Source organism: Paramisgurnus dabryanus, chromosome 18, assembly GCF_030506205.2.
Source record: "Paramisgurnus dabryanus chromosome 18, PD_genome_1.1, whole genome shotgun sequence".
NCBI classification, from domain to species: Eukaryota; Metazoa; Chordata; class Actinopteri; order Cypriniformes; family Cobitidae; genus Paramisgurnus; species Paramisgurnus dabryanus.
In genome coordinates, this window is record NC_133354.1 from 8,873,331 (window position 1) to 8,895,675 (window position 22,345).

Genomic DNA, 22,345 nt, shown 5'->3' on the forward strand with positions numbered 1-22,345 from the left:
CTAAATGTATTCATTGAGATTGAGCAAGCCGAAATATTTTAACGACGAGCGCCGAATACATACGGTATCTCTCAGAAACCAGAAAAAAACAATGAAGAAGTCTACGAAGGTTATGATGTTGCTTTTAAAGTCAGCTACCTATATATATTGTACTGTGGGCATCAAGTGTGGGTTTGGAGATGCTGTCTCACCAATCCAGTCCACTTTTCTTTTAACATTACGTGCGGATGAAATACAAGCGCGGCAATCTTTTCTGTGCAAAAATTTGATCGGTAGCCGTACTAAATTCACTTTAAGAGAGATGAAACGATAGTGTAAATCTCTCCTGACATCGACTGCCTCATCATCCGTCCCCTCTAAATCTCAGCTCTTGTTGTGTGTCTTAAACGATGAGGAAAAGGAAGACAAACAGGCAGAGGTGGATTTACAAGTGTATGACCTGACCTCCTCTTCACTTTATCCAGCGTCCTGCCCCACTGCGACCCTGAAATTGGCAGGATTGCAGCTCGGCAGGGAGGACTGGGTTTAAGCAGAGAAACGGGCCCGGCAAAGCGAGAAAGCAAACGCTTGTGTTCTTTTTCCCTTCGTGAGAAAGAAAGAAAAAAATCCTAATCTCATGCCGTCTGACGGGGGGCTTAAACGCTCGATTGCTTTGCCGCTCACGTCCCTCTCCCATCATCCTCCCCTCTGCGTCTGAGAGAGAAACGCACACACGCGGGCCGCTACGGCAACTGCGGTGATGAATGACGTCCCCGTCCCATTGGGTCCCTGTCGATGCATGTTCAAGTGGACAGGATTAAATTTAAACATAGAAATGACAGACCATTTTTTCTGGCAGGGCAACATTACAACAATGGGTTATGGTGACGAAGTTCGTGATTTATGGCATTACGGAGCGTTGGGTGGGATTTGCAGAAAAAAAATCAAAAGGAGAGCAAAATCTTGAGTCATAAAAAAGATGACATTGAATATCTACATCTTTGTTAATGATGAAAAGCTGCTTTGCACACCACACACACACACACACACACACACACGCATTTGATGTTTGCATATTTGTCACATTTTTCCCTTTCACTGTAATGTGGAAATTCAGTAGAAAAATGTAAGGAAAGAAAAGCTCAGAATGGCAATAAATCTGCCTGCATGTGAAAAGTAATTTCTTTCAAAGTCTGAAACTGAGCGTTTAGGCTATACAGTGGGAAACTATTTATTAAGTTTATTATACACTTTTAAAAATAAACGTGTTTGCCGTAGAAGCGATGCCATAGAATAGAACCATTTTGTTGGTTCCACAAAGAACCATTTATTTCATGCCTTTATATAATCTAAAAATCCTTTTCTTCTACAAAGAACCTTTTATGAAACAGAAAGGTGTTTAGGATGTTTAAGGTTCTTTATGGAACCATTCAGCCAAAAATGGTTCTTCTATTACATTGTGAAGCACCTTTATTTTTTAAGTGTATTAAGGTACACAGTAAAGGTAATACAAAATGTTCTTTAGAGCAATAACACATGATAATTTTCTAAAAAATGTGAGGAATTATTAAAGCGCCATGAAACAGAAGTGGCGATTTCCTTATTTTCCCCATGGCGTTGTATATCCGATTGAAACGGCTTCTGAAATTAAATAAGGCAGGGCGGGATTTCAATATGTTCATGAGATATGATTGGATCATTTGAAGTTGGGTCGGGTTGCTAATTGCTAATCATTGCGATCTCCCGGACACCGCCCACCTGCCATACCATATCACCACTGTAGGGGTGTCCTCGACTAAGGATTTACATATTCGAATCAGAATTTTCGAATCTTTCCATAGTCGACCGATAGTCGAATCATCTATGTTGTGTGCATGGGTTGGGAGGGGGCCAGACCAGGTACAAATTGGTAACTTTTATTTTCTTTCACAAGCAGCACACATAAACAACTTTCTGATAAAGTGACCAAAACTGTCTTTCAAGTAATAAACGAAGACAAAACTGACGATGCATTTATATATATATTTTTTAAGGTAAAATGTAAGGCAACATTTGTTTAATTATTCCTCATAACATTTTAAAGCCACGATCTACAGAACATCACACAAAAATACATTTTGATAACTAAACCTAAGAAAATAACAAAGGTGATCCTGCCTTGGAAACTCCGGCAACAATTAAGTGTTTTTATTTAATTTGGAGATAGCGCGTCAAAGCAGTCATGACCAAAAAAAACCCGACAAATGAGAAATGACAAATAATTTGTGATTGTGACTGTAAATGATAAAAACTAATCTTTATATACAATTCATTAAACTTTAATTTATAACAAGAAAAACACTAAAATTAATGATTTTATAGACACTACGCGTTATTATTTAGCACAGAAATACCTGCTTGCTTGCTTTGACTTTGATCATCTCTGTATTCACTTTAGATACAGAAAGACCGGATGATATTATTTATTTCAGGAATCTCTTTGCTATCATTTGAAAGTGAACACCGACTGACCATAATATTAAATCACAAGAAAGACATTCGTGTCAGGCAGAAATAGGTTCGGTGCAGATAGCCTACTAGTTTCCGTTTCATCACCGAAATAAAAAAAACGGCTTACCTGTTTTGTAGTTTAACTTTTGACAAGATTACCACTCTGTTTTAAATACATTTTAAAAACTTATACTCGTCGAAAAACATCAGTTTTTTAATGTTTCGTTTGATGAACTCCTAAATATGAGACGCAGAGCACCTAGCCCGTTCGGCTAAATTACATGCGCAACCATGGCCAGCACGCAATAGCGCAACATCGATACAACGAAAAGCTATCCAAAATTTACATACTTAAATTAGATCGGAATTTACGTTTATAATAAATAATTTTTTTATAAAATAAGGTCAGAAGTAACAAAGTGCAGAACAAATATGCAAAATGCCTCAAGTGCACGGAAACAAAACACAAGCCAAATAGTTAAATCAGATAACCCAAAGTGATTTATAAATAAAATAAAATATAGAAATTATTAAAAGAACGAAAGTCATAGTTTAATTTGCCAGCTTTGTCTTTTAAATGTTGAAACAAAGAGGCAAGGCTTCATTAACATAGAAACCTCTTATGGACGTGTAGCCCGGTCACAGGGGTTGTTGGATTTATTAACGCATTTTTAAAATATTTATTGAAAGCTGCTACTTCATATATTATTTGCAGCATTATCATAATATGCAGTATATTAATATATTGTGAGAAAGCTGTTATATGTGAAATCAGATAATGTGTGCACCCATACGGCCAAAATTGAATGATCCTCATTTCATAACACATCTGCGATGATTCGACTATGAGATTGGTAGTCGAATCAGGCTTCTCCTATCGATGCATCGAATCTTCGACTATTCGGGGTCACCCCTAATCACCAGTAGTAAAGAGAAATCGGTTTGAGGAGGGTAGGAGATTTGCATTTTTTATTAAAGATTATGAGGGCACATTATAATTTTTTAAATAATGAAGCTCACAGATAAGTCAGTTGTAAAAAAATATCACAATATAACAAAACAAATTACAGTTTTTAATTTTATTTTCATGGCGACTTTAATACTTTAAATACAGTTTTTAGAGTCGAGGCTGAGATCACCTCATGTCTCCCTACAGAAAAAAATGAACAAAGACTCATCAAGGATACCTTTTTTTTCAATTCCCCATAAAAATATTGTCATGAAATATAAATTAATTACATACATAAAAGTATTTTTTAATTTTTTTTTTCATTAATTTTATGCATAGCAGTATTTTATTGTATTTTATTTTTTTATTTAACGCATTGCATTAATGATAACTAAGAAGGAAATGTGTAATTGCATCAACATATCAAAATACACAACCAACACCTTATTAAATAATAGAGAAATTAACAAAATAAAGACATGAGGCGGTTTTCTGTATAGGACTTATCCTTGTGCCAGACTTAAATGCATGTTAGACCTGCCTTCATTTAAAAACATCTTGCACTTACATATCTTAGCATAAATCATTGTTTGTCTCAAGATGCACGCCAGTAATGTTTTCAGTAAGGTGTGTTTGTAAAAACTACTTAAATGTCCTAATATAACTAAGGCCTAGTCCTGGAACAATCTAAACCCTTTCCGGGAAACTGCCCCATTGCCATATTTTCCGAACTATAAGCCGCTCCGGAGTATATTAAGACAAAATAACATATATATAAGTCACAGTGGACTATGCGTCACGTTTATAAAAAATAAATCCAAGCCAGACATTAAATCTGGAAAGGCAAGTTATTCAACTAAACAATAGTAGACAGTACAGCAGGGTGAATAGATGTCTGTACGTTAAAGTAATATTATCAGTTATTTAAACCATAGCATGCTGAACTTACCTGGAAAGTTGAATAGGCTAAATTAACCAAACAAGCCAACTAGCGTGATGTTCGCAGTCTCGTCATTACACATCACTGAATCCATTGAATTACATAAATACAGGAACAGCATATAGCGGACTCTTGCGCCTGTAGATGGTAACGTTGTCTCTTGCCTCATAAATGTCAAAATAAATTCATACTGATTTACAAGGCGCACCTGACTTAAGACACAGCACCAAAAAACGCGGCTTATATTCCAAAAAAATACAGTATATATTAGTATATTTGAATAGTGTATTAATAGTATATAAACAGTGAGAAACAATTCCTTAATTCTTTGAGAAGAAAATCTGACCTGCACAAATTTGGTGAGATTCACTCATGCAGCAGAATCACGCTTTAGGATATATCGGAAAAGAAAAACGACAGAACCAGACCACTGAATAACCGGATAAAAACAGAGAGAAAATCTGACAGGCAGAGGCAACCTTTCAAAAGAAATCTGTCCTGAGAACATTGGACCCGGCCCTTCAGAAAGCACTGACTGATGCAATCACCCCAGCAGGAATTGGGTCGGCACTGTAAGCCACATTCAGCTCTCCAGACGCCCGGTCTAAAACCAGAAAGGGTTTAAACCATTCAATGGTGCCAGTGATTGAGGACCACGAAGTGTCATTAGATTCACAGTAATCCTGAGGGGCGGAAGGAGGAACAACAGAACTGTGCTGTGGAATGGGTTTGAAGGGGAAAAAATAAATAAACGAGATCAGAGTGCTTCGGATACAAATAAAGCGATATACGAAGTCCACTGGAGAGATGAAAAGGTATCACATTTGTCAGACTCTACCTGCTTCCGTACATGCATCCCAGCCTGGGGAAGTTTGTAAAATGAAGATTTTGAGTCAAATCTGTTTTTCTTAAAGTCGCTTTAGTGTGAACACGTCAGCCGGAAACAGTAATGTAAAGGCAAATTTAAAGGGACTGTTTACCCAAAAATGATGTTGCCGACTTTGACTTACCAGTGTGACTTTCCTTTGTCAACGTAGCATGAAAAATTAATAAGTATTGTATGTTACATGTTTATTTTCTAAAAATACTGGTTCAGAACAAGTGTTAAATATAGAAAAAATATTTATATGTACACATGATGATACACACAGATATATCAAGTCACAATTGTTTCCCTGCTGATATGTCAATCCTCAGGATATTGTCATCATTACAGAGGAAGATGAGATAACATGGAGGTTTTTCCTCCCCCTTCATGCATAATTTTCCTTTGAATGGATGAAACATCTAAGCAAAGCTACTTTTAGCATATAATCTAACTGAGCCTTGAGAGGTTAATGTACAGAAAAACTCAACAAACAGAAGCCACGTGGTTTTCATCAATGCGGGCTGTGCCTTTTTTTCCCCTTTGCAATTTTCTTTTATCTGTCATACGGTTCATATGCGATATCCTATGGTGACACCCATGCTAATGTTTAATCTTTGGTACACGTCACTAGCTCAAAGATGTGTCCGTGTGACATCTTTGGGTGAAAATAGAAGCGATGTTTCCATGGACTTTGTCCTTAAAGAACATTTGAAGAGCAAAACCCTCTAAGATGCAAAACCCTCTGCGTCTGACATATTCTCATTTTCCAGCTCCCCTAGAGTTAAATATTTTATTTTTACAATTTTGGAACCCTATAAGCTGATCCCTGGGTCTGGCTGTACCACTTTTAGCATAGCTTAGCATAATCCATTGAATATGATTAGACCATTAGCATCACGCTAAAAAATAACCAAGAGTTTCCATATTTTTCCTATTTAAAACTTGACTCTTCTGTAGTAACATCGTGTACTAAGACCGACAGAAAATTAAAAGATCTAGGCAGATATGGCTAGGAACTATACTCTTATTCTGGCGTAATAATCAAGGACTTTGCTGCCGTAACATGGCTGCAGCAGGCGTAGTGATATTACGCACTAACCGAAAATAGTCCCCTTGGATACTTTCAATAGCAGGGGACTATTTTCGGACAATCCCTCGTTGGATTGGAAAAAAAACCACGTAAGACGTTGGGCGCTTTTCCGCTCTGAGCGTTCCATCAAACACGCGTGGTGCGGCAGGCAGCATAAACAGTGTGCATAACGCTCACTAGAAAATCATTAAGTAAGGCACCTGCAACTTCCATAAACGCATTTGGTGTGATCGGCCCCTAAAGGTGTCTTGTTCAAGGGCTCCTCTGTAGTAACGCGCCGGCTGTGAAACTCAAACCAGCTGCCTTCGGTTCTTAGTCTGACTCTCTAACCATTAGGCCACGGTCGAACTTGGTCCAATAAAATCCTCTACAAGAACATCACTTCTCACAATACATCCTACTTTTGACTAGTAACATCAAGCAGTGAATTCTGTTCATGGCTGTAATGTAAATATAAAGGCTTTTATACGTCTCCCCTTACCTTTTATGCCCAACAGAAAATATTTCAACACTAGTGAAATCAAGGAACCTAATTGGGTCTTTAAATTTTCCTGGTGTAAAATGGCGATGTTTGTTGATGCAATGCTTTCCACGCCTAAAATGAAAAGAGAGATTTTGGAGAGCAGTTTTATGATGCAACAGAAGGTCATTTTAACATTGAGGTCATAGATAATCACCGCATGTGGAGTACAGTGCATTAATCTCAACAGTGATAAAAACACACACAAAAGACTAAAGAAAAAAAGTGGAATTCTGTTGATGCCGGCAATGTACAAATCCAAGATCTAGAAGACAAAAGAAGCGCTTTAAACTTTTGACCTTCAAATTGATATCTGACATAACTTGTCAGTGCACAGCGGGTTGAATAAACAGCCTGCAAGCATTGTATGAATGGAAATGAAGGCTGGTGTTTTAAAAGAATCCAGCAAAGCATTTCAAAAGCATCAGTGCTGGTGTGTTCGCCTGTATGAGTAGCAAAAATCAACCCAGGTGAACCTCCAGCTTATTTTCTAACCATAGGCACAGTAAATGCAATTCAGCTATCCATGCTGGAAGCATGAAAAGCAGGAGATATTCTTCTTTCATTACCCATAATCCTTTGAGAGGCTCTGATTTCAGAAACTCATTATTTTGAACATTTCATAGCCAAGTGCCGATTTCTTTTAAGGTAGATTAATTTTATCAATATATAATGAGGGTCCTGATGTCAACTCAACAGGAAATGAGGATGTCATGGCTGATTTTTCAGCAGCGGAGAAAAACTAATCTCTGACTTTATTTTATTGTCCCTCTGGATTCGCAGTTGGAGTCGGAACGGTCATTCTTAGCCCTAAATCAAATCCTAGTAGCTCTGTGCGACTGAATGAGTTTTTGGAGGGAATTAGATGGGATGTCCTCGCTCTTAAAGCCTAGTGGGTAAAAACGTGTTTGATTTTCATTGATTTCAGCGTCGGCTGTCAGCATCTTGTGACATGTAATCAATGATCCTCGGCGCATTAATGTTGAAAATCGGTACGGTTGCGAAAAAGCCGTGTCAATTAGCTTCATGTGCTCTTGTTTGTTCAAGGTGGTGGAAAATTGGTTAAAATTTCCTGGTTTTCCAAATGCTAATCATATCACATACAGACTTGGGAAAATCAATCAAAAAATCGATATCATATCAGCGTATAAAGACTCTTAAAGGACACCTGGTGTCATTATTTAGCCACATGATGTTCCAAACCATAGACTGTAAAAAAAGATGGACGACGCGATACCGCTACCTTCCATTTTAATGAACTGAACATAAAATGTCGGACAATGGGCGCTGATCTGTTATGCAAAAACGTCAATGGGCAAATGTACGAATATCAGGTCTGTGTCATTTTGGGGGGGTCAGAAAGGCCCCCATGCAAATAATGGGCAAATGTACGAATAACAGGTCTTTGTCATTTGGGGGGGTCAGTAAGGCCCCCCATGCAAATAATGGGCAAATGTACGAATAACAGGTCTGTGTCATTTGGTGGGGTCAGTAAGGCCACCCATGCAAATAATGGGCAAACGTACAAATAACGGGTCCGTGTACGTTCGGGGGAGGGGGGGTCTCCTAGGCAACCCATGCAAATAATGGGCAATTGGACAAATAACGGGTCCATGTACGTCCGGTGGGGGCTGGGGGTGTGGCCGGACCCTTAACACCGATAATGGGCAATTGTCAGATAAAGGGTGCGCGGCCTCGTGGAGAGGCGCCACCTGTTGTCCGGTTGCGGTACATCACCGAAAACACCCCATCTTTGGAGATTTGGCCAGGGGCACGGCGACGCCTCTGTACGGCACCGTACGGCCCGCCCCGTGGCACCAAATTTGTCGTGAAAAATTTGGGGGGGCGATGTGCAGCTGACACAAACCCGCGTACTTTTCCAATTTCCTATCAGGCCTTAACAGCTCCGACAGTCCGCTCAGAGAAGCTGTCAATTACAAATGTTTATCATAACGTCACGCCCCGTTTCTAGCTGTTATCTATACCCTCTGTTATCTGAGGGTGCAAAAAAATCTAAATATTGAGAAATTGCGTTTAAAGTTGTCCAAATAAAATCATAGCAACACATATTACATATGATAAATTCATTTTTGATATATAATTTACCAAATATATTCATGGAACATAATCGTTACTTAACATCCTAGTAATTTTTAGCAAAATATTTTTACCCATACAATGCGACTTATGACTGATTTTATGGTCCATGGTCACATATACATGTAGTAATAACCATAAAATCCTAAAGTGTTCTTCCTATCATAAAACTCTCTTGATATACTGTCATGTCTTCATACTGTACATCAAATAGCTGCTCATATTTAAAAAAGGATTTAACCGCAGTGAACAATTTGACTAGATCTAACATAGGATTACCTATATGTCCATACCAAATAAGTTAAACAGTAATGCATTTAGCAGTCTTATATACGAAGGCTTTGACAGAACAGCCAATATCCCAGAAGGGACAAAATCCTTCTTGAAATAAAGTACCTGGTACACAATGTACTTGGCATTTTATTTACAGAAGATTATGTATGTCCTGAAGTAGATCCCGGGTTATCAGTGAGGAGCAGAATTTTAGGTAGGAAGGAGAGAGAAATCGCATTGCTTCTGGCTCTGCCCAAACAAGCGGACTCATGGGAACTTCCCACTGCTGGTGAGTGGGCTGAAATGAAAAGCTAAGAGAGCACTTTATCTCATGTACGGAATGTCACGAGTCCAAAAACACAGTTAAGATTAAGGCTGAAACAAACGAAAATGCTATCACTCCAAATTGTTTACTTGAAAGGTCAGATAGTGTTGCCAGGCCCCAAAAGATACCGGTAATTCCAACGATAAAGAAAATCAGTTTGAAGATTATGGTTCAAGCAAGAAAATATTTTTATCATTTATTTTAACCTGTTAGCCAGCACTTCTATTTTTGAGCATTTTCTGAAAAACGACAACTCCAAACTAAAACGTCTGCAGCTCTTAAACCCTATGGTCTATATTCATAATTCTGGTCTTGTTTGAAACTAGACACTTGACATATTGTTGCCTAATAGTCATAACAACTCAGAGTAGTAAAGAAACAGAGTAAAACAAGGTAAAATATACATTAAATGACTTCCGTTTTTCTTTAAATAACATTCACTTAGCAAAAAAGGTATGAAATGGTCATCTGAGACACCTGGGGACACCATATAGGTAAACTGAATGTCTGACCATGCTGTGATTCAAATTTGAGAATGATACTCCAAAAAATGTTGTTTCTGTGAGCTTTTATTTCAAAAAAGTCCAGGCGTCCTTTCAGAAAAAGTGCACTTGGAAACTCCAAATATACACATGATAACAAAATGACATGATTATCAAAAGAAAATGAGTCAGGACTACATATTACATGATGTATATCAATTCAGAACTTCTCTGCCCACCAAAGCACATAGAAAAAACTATTTCAGAAAAAAACATTTGCACATTATAACAAAATACTTGCTATTTTGAATGTGGTCGCTCATGAATGCACTCCAGATTCCAGTCCTCCTCTGGATGTCAGCTGAAGACCTGTTACATCACATCACAACACAACACAACACAACACAGACACACACAAAGCAAGAGAGGATTTTAGTTTGAGTCAAAAGTTAGAGACATACAACTATTTGTATGAGAAACTATGATGTAATATACATGAACATAATACATACACACATACACACATTACATGAATATATTTATAATTACAAATGTCTTATGTTTGCCAAATAACCTATATTTCTCAGCTGGTAATACTCATATTTTCCACCACATATCTTGTTTTTAGTTTGTATATTCTGTGCATTTGATTCATATAGCTATAAAAATGATTCATTTATATAACATGTCATAGAAAATGAAACCATGTAAAACTCGTATTTTAGTCATCTCCACTGTTACTTTATAATCAAAACAGCTAACAAGAAACTAGAAATGTAACGTAAAATAACTAATGAACAAAAGAATCCACTTACTTTATCCAAGCGAGCGCAGCTGAGCTCATAGTCCGGTCCATCTCTCGTCGACGACGCGGTTTCGTTTATATCCAATCTTGTATCTTTGCTCCGCGATCATGCTCTTTATCAACTTCTCCAAAACACTCTCAACACAAACAAGTCCTCTGCAGTCGACAATCCACAATGGAGATGTTATATCTAACCTTTGAGAGGTTTCTCAGCGGCTCCGGAGAGCCTAGCCGGCTGCTATGCTACCCAAACAAACAAACGCGCAGGGAGGGGGCGTGGGCATTCCTCTCCATGCGCTTCTGTAGATTTGCGCAGAAGTACACTTTACTGACGTAAGTTGAATCCTTGTAATCGTTTCATGATTGGTTACTACCCCTGCCCATCAAAACTTTGCTGGCTAAGCATTGGCTGGCTTTGTTTTGGCGTAATCCAGTCAAAAGCCTATGGTTAGCTGAAGGACATCTGTCTGGGCAAATCGGTGTTCCCGATTCATTTTGAGTTGTCAAACCTTATCTGATTGAACAAAACAGAAAAATAGGGCGGGATATTTATCGGAAGAGTCTAACGAAGCAGGAAGAGATGGATTTTCACTGATAAAACTCGATATTTGATAGAAAATAAACATGATCGATCATACTTAGCGGAAGCGCGGATGTAAATAAAGGAGGGTATTGCTGGATTTATCACTATTTTTCGTTGTTTTGGATTAAAACGTGGGATGCTTTTTGAAGAGTGGACCCTTACGTTGCAATGTACGTTGAAGTTTTTGGGAATTGTCAGAGATGATCAGAACCATATGGCAAGACATGTGAGTACCCACAAATTTTTTTATATGCATTCCGTCTGCATTTTATTTAATCTTATCCACACCAGTGTATTGATTGCAAAAATAAGCTCAGAACATGAATTTTGAGTGTTTAAACTTTCAAATAATGTAAAGTTTATGATTGTTGATTGAATATTTGATGTTAAACAAAGTACAAAAACACGTAAAAACGCCCCCTAGGGACCGCCGCCGGGCCGGTGCGTGTTAAGTTAAGTACTACAATCTCAAAAAAAAAAAAATCTAATTATATGACACTAATACTGTTAGACAAATAGTCAAAATATATACCCCACACTGTCTAAACTGTAAAAACTGTACCTTCTCTGTCACTGAGATGGTACCCTCAACGGTTCATTATGGGTATAGAATCCACTGAAAGGTTGTACCTATGCTGGACCTATTGTGTACCTTTAAGGACCTATTTTGTACAAGTTTAATGTTAGGGGTACAAAAACAGTAATGTACCCAAAATGGTACAATATTGTATTATGGTTAGTCTACCTGTAAAGGTACAAAACAAAACCTTAGGGTTTAGTTTAGAAAATTTTTAACTTCGGTGGAAAAACACCCCGCATTAACCAATCAGGAGCTTGCTCTAGTAGTGACATGATTACAGAAAGCAAGCGGGGTCGCAGAAGCCCCTCCCATGACGCAAATTTCCGCTTGAATGTCTAGATTACTAGAATTTCACGTGTGAATGAAGTGAGTAAACTCAAAATGTTCAAGTTGCAAACTAGACTTGGTAGTCGCGAATTTGACGCCTCGAACGTGGCTGGTGTGAACCCACGGTAAAGGTTCCCAAAAGGCTCTTAACTGGGCTGTATGGTTCCACAAAGAACCTCCACAAAACCGTTCTGTTGCACCAAAGGCCTCCCTGTATTGAAAAATGCAGGGTTTCCCGTAACATATTTCAGTTAAGGCGGCCCGCCTAAGCTTGGAAACCCTACCGCCTTAACTTACTTGTCAATGAAAAAAAAAATCGCTGCACCGTCACTGTCTGGAGGATAACTAGCCAGTTGATAAAACATCTCGGAGAATAGCGCGGACGTGCTTCACACCGCGAGCGTGCACGCGCACCACACGGCCGAAATGAGATAAGACTTCCGTCATGTCTGGAGGATAGCCAGTTGATAAAACACGTGTCTGTGAGAACTGTAAGTGGACTTATGTTTTGGGGTTATTCAAGCCTGTTATTGTATTAGTTCTTCTAATTTTAAAGTAAGTTAGCTGGTGATTTTGTTGTTTGAGCAACCTGCTAAGGTTTCACGTTTCTGTTGATTCGATATAATTGTTGAGCGCTCTTGCTCACTTTATTCATGTGCATTATTTACATGCTACATTTACACTCCTGTAAGATAATGTAATTAATATTGGGAAATAATCAGTTTTTACCATTTTTGCGCTATCTATCATCGTTCGACAGACGATCTACAACATCTGGTTTAGTTTGTGTTTATTAACCCTTTAGTTTCACTTCATAACGCAGCTATTCCCATTAGAGGTATCTGTTAAAAATATTAAAATTCATTAATAATCTATTATGTGTTCATTTTTTTGTCACAGTTTCTTAAAAATTAAGTTTTATTTGAGTGTTTAAAAAATAAATATTTATTTATTTTATAAAAATATTTTAATTTTCATCATGACACATGCCCATTTGATTGCCCCGCCCTTGGCCCCGCCCACCAGTCAAACCCTACCACCTTGACTAACAAATTTTCTGCGGGAAACCCTGAAATGATTCTACAGACTATAAAAAGGTGATAAAGAAAGGGTTTTTTTACTGTGAGAAAAAAAGCACAAAACTGTACCTTTTCTGTCACTGGGGTGCTAGCCTAAGGTTCAATGTTGTTCCTTTACAAGTATAGAAAACAAAAAACAACATTGTACCTTTTTGGGTACATTACTTTACCTTATACCCAGGGTCTGTTAAATGCTTTATTCTGATTGGTTGAGAAATGTTACATGGGTATGCATTATTTTTAATAACCGCACACCTAAATTTTCAAATGTCTTAAAAATAGGCACCAGAGCAATGTTTGTGGCAACCGTGGTATAAGCGGAATAATTGCCGCTTCGCGTCATTCCGCATTACCACCTTGGGTGTATTATTTTCTTATAATTCAATGGCCCGTCGTCAATTATTCCTTACTTAACTCATTCCCTGCATGCATTTTCACAAAAGTTTCACAAAATGCCTTCCAGGACATTTTCTTCTAAAAATATATGAACATTCAAATATATCACATGAAGGAACAGACACAAATGATAGTTTGAGTATAAATGCAAGTCTGTTATACCAATCACGAATTGTAACTGACTCCACACCAACTACAGACACCTGTTGTTAACCACACTTAGGTTTGTATCTCCTTCATGACATCCAACAGAATTCACCTCAGTGTTGAAACAAAACCACCCTTAGAAAAAAACATCAGGATTAAGCAAACAATTACTGCACCAATACCCCAAATGACCAACTTGACCTCAACACCATAAAAGCTAGACATAACGTCCTTGTCACATCATTTCTATTAAAATATTTTATGCGCCCACCATTTCTCACCCATCATCCAAACCCATCGATGCATCAATCAGCTCAATTAATTGGGCTTCAATTTCAAAGCCTATATCTGTAATTCACGAAATTTAATTTTCCACCAGGACACATTAGGTTCCGTCAAATTTAGCCGCAATTAGATGAGCATCAACGAGCACCATAATTCTGCTAATTTGTAGGGAAAAAGAAAGCTTTGTGGTTTTGGCTATGTCAGCACATTTGAGTTAAAGTATTTTTTTCTCTTTTCTTGCACAGGGTGCCTCATTTAGTCTGCTTGATTGTATAGGGCCCCGGGAGCCCTCGGTCCATTTAACCGTTCTGATTTTTCAGTGCATGAACCACAGGACAACTCTACTAATAAGGTATTCAGTCAAAGTGTGTACACTCACTGACTGACAGACACCCGACCTGCTAATGTGCGTGATATTGCATCTGAGTTCCCTGACCTGATTTGAATACGAATTACCTGCGGTGAAACGGGTCACGGGGTGGACAGAATTACAGGAAGCTGTGCGGTGGCTCTGGGGACCGGCTAAGTAAGTTTGTGCTTAGACGCTAGTATATTATGAGCAGGTAGATGGTGGCGCCGAGGGCAGATCTGATCAGTTCATTTGATGTATGGAGTCATTAACTCTGTATTAAATTATGTACTATATACAACGTATCTGCAACTTGCCATTTGCACAGTAGCCTCAAATGGAGAAGCATTCATATACACATGAGGAGTTCAGATGCAAAAGCCTCAAATCGCGAAATGAGATTGTGATATTAACCGAATGCTCTTAGTTCTTATAAGTTCATCAAATACTTTTGCTTCAAATCTGCTTAATCCTGGCCCTTTAGAAATACAGGTTTGTTGGCAGGAGTTAATGCAAAAAAAAAAAAGAAAACAGGCTTAGAGGGTTTCAATATACTAGCATACTATACAGAAGAATTCACCTTTTCAGGAAATTACATATGATGCATGAAATTATGTGATGTGTTGCTTGAGCTTTAGTTGGTTAAGCCACACCCCTTATTTTGGGAAAGCTTCACTGTAAAAAGTAAAAGTTGGATCAACTTAAAAAAAAAATTTACATTTTTCATCATAAATGTTCTCCTTTTAAAGGTGCCGTAGAATCTAAAACTGTATTTGCGTAGGCATAGATAAATATTAAAGGGACACTCCACTTGAAAATATGCTCATTTTCTAGCTCCCCTAGAGTTAAACATCCTTACCGTTTTGGAATCCATTCAGTCAATCTACAGGTCTGGCGCTACCACTTTTAGCATAGCTAAGCACAATCCATTGAATCTGATTAGACCATTAGCATCGCGCAAAAAAATTAAAGAGTTTTTGAATATTCTTCCTATTTAAACCTTGACTCTTCTGTAGTTACATCGTGTACTAAGACCGACGGAAAATGTAAAGTTGTGATTTTCAAGGCTTATTTGCCTAGGAACTATACACTCATTCTGATGTAATAATCAAGGACTTTGCTGCCGTAACATGGCTGCAGGAGGCGCAATGATATTACGCAGCAGCCGAAAATAGTCCCCTTAGTATCATTAAATAGCAGGGGACTATTACTACGTAATATCATTACTACGTAACATCATTACTACGTAACTATTACTACGTAATATCATTGCGCCTCCTCCAGCCATGTTACGGCAGCAAAGTCCTTGATTATTACGCCTAAACGAGAGTAAAGTTCCTAGCCATATCTGCCTAGAAAATCATAACTTTTAATTTTCCATCTATCTTAGTACACAATGTAACTACAGAAGAGACAAGTATCAAAACTCTTTGGTTATTTTTGAGTGCGATGCTAATGGTCTTATCAGATTCAATGGATTGTGCTAAGCTATAAGCTAAAAGTGGTAGCGGAAGACCTGGAGATCAGCTGAATGGATTGCAAAATGGTAAGAATCAAATGTTTAACTGTAGGGGAGCTGGAAAATGTCCCTTTAATAGTTTTGTACATGGTAATGACATATCGTGAGCCTCAAACACGATTGTTTCCTCCTTCTTATGTAAACCTTGTGCATGCTAAAAGACCACTGGAAAACAGGCCAATCTCAACATAACACCGACTGTGACATTACAGTCGAGATATTCGCCCCAACATTAAATTACACATTAAATTAAGTACAATGTTGGTGCTGTTTGCTAGTTAATGCTACATCTATTAACGTTAAGCGTTAAGGCTTAAGTTCTTCTATAGAGACGTTACAGTTACGTTTTGCAGGTCAAACTGATAAAAAACACAAACTAACAACTCAGAAACTACCATTAACAATCCCCAAATAATTTATTATTAATCAATTCCGTATCTTCATCTGATACAAGCTCAAACATAAGGTCTGTTTACAAACACACAGAGCTACTGAAACAAGCTGCCCTGTAAACAGCCAATAAGAGCAAAGCTTAACATTATTATTCATGATTATTCAATTGATGCACCTGTTCACCTGAATATGAATGTTTATACTAAAAAATAAAAAAAGGAAAATAAACACAAAATAGCAAAGAATAACGCAGAAGCAGGCGAAACGGGATGTACAAGCTGTGAATTACCAAGAAGTAAGAACGAGTGGCCCGGCACTCATAACATCCTCTTCATTCAGCTTCTGAAACACACAAAGGGACAATTTTATGAATAAATCATTAATAATATGAGCAGACTGATCGCCATCAAGACATAATATGATTGAAAAAATTTTTTTTTAATGATGAATAAGAAGTAATCATTTGATGAATTAATGAAATTGTGATGTAATGCCAAGAAGCAAGATAAAAGAGAAAGAAAAGGGTTGATCTGTACTAGAAATCTAGATAGATTGTACAGGCTTATGACTGAAGGCGAAAACTGTCAAAAAATAAGACTTTTAACAGAGTGCTGGCAGAACAACCCACAAACGCTCTGACAAAGCGAGTAAAGAGTGAGAGGAAAGCTTTAGTACAAACAGCATTGCTTTATACAACTCATGAATCAGACTATCACGATTTTTGCTCTGCTGCTAGGATACAAACAAATGCAATACTTTACACCCTGCAATTTTTGGGATACTTTCTATTGAGTTTTAATCAATCAATCAGTCTGTGTGTATATCTGTCTATCTATCTGTCTGTCAGTCAAATCTGTCTACAGTGTATATGTCTTTTTGTCTAGCAGTCTTTCATCATCCGTCAGTCTATCTTTTGGTGTCCATCTATCCATTCACCCATCCATTATCCACCCATCCGTTGATCTTTCCGTCCATCTATCCGACCATCCTGCCTGTCATCCATCTGTCTATCTATACATGTGCATCTATCCGTGTCCATCTATCCATCCACCCATTGGTCCATCCACCCATCCATCCATTCATCAACCCATTCCTCCATCTATTCATAAAATATTTCTATCAAGCAAACAAACATTTCCACCCCAAACTCACAACATCTAATGTTGCTGTGTTGGGAACCTGAAACAAACGGAGCAATGTTTTGGTTGCTCTGCCGAGCCACAGTGTTTACGTTTCTAAACATATTGATTTTTACTATGTTAATGTGTTGCTTGCAGATCTCTATGGGCAGATGATTCAAACTAAGTGAAACTTAAGACATTTTGCTCACTCGTATACTTTATAGAATCTAAGATAATAAAACGTATATTTGTATCTGTCATATATTGATTAAAGGATTAGTCAATAAAAAAAAAAAATCCAGATAATTTACTCACCACCATGTCATCCAAAATGTTGATGTCTTTCTTTGTTCAGTCGAGAAGAAATTATGTTTTTTGAGGAAAACATTCCAGAATTTTTCTCATTTTAATGGATTTTAATGGACCCCAACACTTAGCAGTTTTAATGCAGTTTAAAATTGCAGTTTCAAAGGACTCTAAATGATCCCAAAGAGGCATAATGGTCTTATCTAGAGAAGATTGTCATTTTTGGCAAGAAAAATAAAAAATATGCACTTTTAAACCACAACTTACCATCTTCCTCTGGTCCTGTGACGCGCCAGCGTGACCTCACGTAATTATGTCATCACGTCAAGAGGTCACGGATGACTTATGTGAAACTACGCCCCAGTGTTTACAAGTGTGGAGAAAGAGGACCGCTCCGACTTTGTTGTATGTCGAATAATACTAATTAATGTCATTTTATTGTTTAAAATGGTCCGCAAATGTGCGTTTCAAATATGTTACACGTCACCTTTCTACGTCATTACGCAATTACGTGAGGTCGCGCTGGCGCGTCACAGAACCAGAAAAGTGTATATTTTGTATTTTCTTGCCAAAAATGACAATCGTTTCGCTAGATAAGACCCGTATGCCTCATTTGGGATTGTTGAGAGTCCTTTGAAACTGCAATTTTAAACTGCATTAAAACCTGTTAAGTGTTGGGGTCCATTAAAGTCCATTGAAATAAGAAACATCCTGGAATGTTTTCCTCAAAAAACATAATTTCTTCTCGACTGAACAAAGAAAGGCATCAACATTTTGGATGACATGGTGGCGAGTAAATTATCTGGATATTTTTTAAGAAAACGGACTAACCTATGCATGAACAACAAAAGATATGGAAAGTATTTTCTCATTTCACTTTTAATTCGTCAAGCCTATATTGCTGTTCTTACTATGCGTGAATATATTGTTAGTGGCATTGTATTATTTGCATGTAACACTGCCTATTCCCTGCTGTTTGGAACCCTATCACAACAAATACATTTTTGTCTAACAGCCCGCCAGTTAAAACGACCGTTTTAGTGCCCAACAACAATTTCCCCAATCCAATAAAGGTGGTAATGTCAGAAAGAAAGTATTGCGAGACTGTTGGACCGTGTCAACAAACTGGAAAATTTTGCTAGGCTCACCTGGATCTCAGTCACAAACTGCCAAAACCATTTTCTGTGGACAGCCTGAAAATAATGCTAATGATCCACGGCAAACACACACCGTTTCTGTTACAGAGTAGGCTACAGAATAAGAGCCCTGGCAATGTTTGATAAGGTTCTGTTATACCAATGACAACAGTTTTTGGGAGCTCATTAATTGAGAATCTCAAAGTAATTGCTTTACATCCTGGGGGCTGACGCCATCGCTAATGCGACGAACTGTCAAGCTGACAAACAGCAAGTTGCGGAATATGGATTTTTTGTGTGTTTTTGTGTTAATAACCATTATCAGAGTGCTGCCGTGGGAGACTGTCAAGATGGCACCCGTGATAAAATGGCAACACGTGACAGAAACACCTGCCTGGGAGAATAACTTCTTTTATGTGGGAATGAACCGCTATACAACTTTCACAAGTTTCTGTTTAGCTCACCCTGAAGGAGAACTATATCGATTGGGCAGAAAATAATAATAATACGGCTAATAAAATTGATTTTCAAATGTTATATTCTGTCCTATACAGTATGTCGTACACTCTACTGGCTTGTAACATTGCATTGACTGTGGAAAAGATTGTTTGCCAGCATATTACAACAAAGACAAGACTGCCATTACTACGTTATATAGTAATGCACTTTTATGACGCATCATATACATTCTTAAAAACAAAAGTGCACAATACTATAGAAGAACTGTGTTAAAGAAAATTACACACTAAACTGAAAAAAAGTAGTTTTGTCTTGTTTTCAGTACAAATATCAAAAAATTCTTTAAAAAAATATCAAATTTAAGTGAATTTGTGCGTAGCCTCTTATGGAACGGCTGAAATTCCACAAGGGGGCGCATTTGTTCCTCAGACGTTGCACAATAAACATGACATCCGAATATATTCATTATAAATCATGAATGAAAAGTGAGATTCGAACGAATGTCTGTTAGTAAACTTATTGTATACACTATTTATATCGTAATTCGTTCAGAAACGTAAAGATTGTGAGATGAACAAATCGTTTTGGATTAAAAGGCTTGGATATTCCATTTCCTTGGACTTTTGGGGATTTATGAACAATTTGTTTTGGACAATTTCACCGAAGCGGATAAAGGAAAGATTTTGAAGGTAAGTAAATATCCTAAATCGGCGCCGCCCGGCTCAGGTAACTAACAACTAGATTACAGTTTTATGACTGCTAAAAATCATATTATGCTTTCTGTGTGCGCTTAATGGAATCCCGAAAGTCTAAGCTTTACAACGATGTGCCGCATGACCGTATATTTTGAAGATTTTATGCTTCAAAGTGACAATGACGTAATGCAGCCTCACGTGCAAGGGAGGGGGTGTGCCGTGTACGGCACAGTGTTCCTTATCAGGTTAAAACTAGCAAAAATATCTGTCAATGGGGTAAAAAAAATCTAAAAATGAATTAAAGTTTATCTTAAACGCTTAATTCAAGAAAAAAATTCTCACCCCATTGGCAGATATTTTTGCTTGTTTTGGGAACAAATTAACTTAAATTTTATATATATATATATTTTTTAACTAAACTTATTTTCTTGGGTCATTTTGCTCATCAAGAAAATACAACTTAATTTAAGAATATTTAGATATTTGTACTGAAAACAAGACAAAAATACTAAGTAAGAAAGTCATTTTTTTGCAGTGTACATTTAATGCAATGTTGTTACAAAGTTTTGACTGCTGAGTTAGCGCTATATGCTAGTTAATGCTACATGCTAACGTTTAGGCTGAAGTTCTACTATTGCGGTTACAGTAACGTTTTGCAAGTCCATCATGGAAAAAAACAAAACACAAACTTACCACAAATAAATTTGTTTACCTTTCAACAAATAAATCTGTTTGGTAATTTGCTTTGATAAGTGATTTACTTGTATCAGTTATTGGTTTCTCACACCTTTTACAACGGTGTGTGTAGTTTCTTAAGAAATCTAAACACACTTTACATCTATGCGGTTTTAATATACTTTTTAAGTTAAATTTACTAGAGACATTAGATTTGACTTTTGTAGGGCTGCATAACTATTAATCGTGACTAATTGTTTGCAGAATAAAAGTTTTTGTTTACATCATGTATGTGTGTGTACTATGTATAATAATTATGTATATATAAACACACACACATGCATGTATAATTTTAAGAAAAAAAAAATGTAAATATTAAGTATTCATATATATATATATATATATATATATATATATATATATATATATATATATATATATATATATATGAATAATGCAAGCGATATAATGCAAGCGATTAGTCGCGATTAATCGTTATGCAGCCCTAGACTTTTGAAAAAAAATGATTAGGCAGATAATGTAAAGTTCCCGGCCTGCTTTGCATAACATGTGAAATCTAATAAGACAATCATAAACAAAATGAGGTCAAACTACTGTAAAATTTTATGTTAATGCAAATAGTCTCAATTTCATTGCCACCTCCGTCAAAAAAAAAAATTATTGATATTAACCGAATAAGTGCTTGACACGTACTATACATTCATCAAATAATTTCTTATTAATAATCATTTCTGGCTCATTTCCGGCCTCAGGTCAGTCAGAATTGCAGCTTTATTTACTGAATCTGTTAAAGGGCACAGCGATTCCCTTTCAGTCGGTCACTACGACGTCACGTCGTGACCGAGGAATTGGGAACCGCTCCGCGGGTGACCTATCTACTTCGAGAAACTATAAAAACGCCAATGAACTTGGCATGCAGGTATTTGCATAATGCCGGCGCCGCCCCGCCAGGTGCGTATATAAGCCGCAGGTGCACAATACCAAATTAGCTTTATTGCTTCGAAGCCGGCAGACATCTGCTCTCGAGAAGCTTTCTATCTGATCTTCGTAGATCCTGTTCTGGAAGGGAAGAAAATAAGATCTCAGCTTGCTGAAGTTGGTTGGGCAAAGACACCTCAGCGGAGGCTCGCAGTGTTTTTTCTCCACCCTTTCTCTCTCTCTCTCTGTCTCTTTAATTTAGGACTTGAGTTCGAGTGAGTGCGTTGCCTCTCCCTGTGTGTTTCACCAGCTCGCACAAAAGAGTGATTTCCCTAAAAGAGCAGCACGTTTGAGCTTTGTGTCTTTTTAAAGACAGCCACTCATTCGTGTCACGGTCGGGGTCGTCTTTTTAAAGATGGATTTCCGTCCGTGTTCGGTTTCTGGATGCGGTGTGTTCATCGCCCCCCGGGATGGCCACCAGCGTTGTCTTTCGTGTCTGGGGCTCCAGCACGCAGAGGCAGCGTTGCATGATAGTTCA

At 37.6% G+C, this 22,345-nt stretch overlaps 1 long non-coding RNA gene across 1 annotated transcript; it reads right to left on the bottom strand.

Moving 5' to 3' along the window:
• Positions 1-10,082: 10,082 nt before the first annotated feature.
• On the bottom strand, positions 10,083-11,846 carry LOC141281008 (uncharacterized). The gene is made up of 2 exons (XR_012335361.1): positions 10,829-11,846; positions 10,083-10,382 (listed from the first exon to the last, which is right to left on the bottom strand). It is a non-coding gene; the product is annotated as an uncharacterized lncRNA (long non-coding RNA).
• Between the last annotated feature and the right edge of the window lie 10,499 nt (positions 11,847-22,345).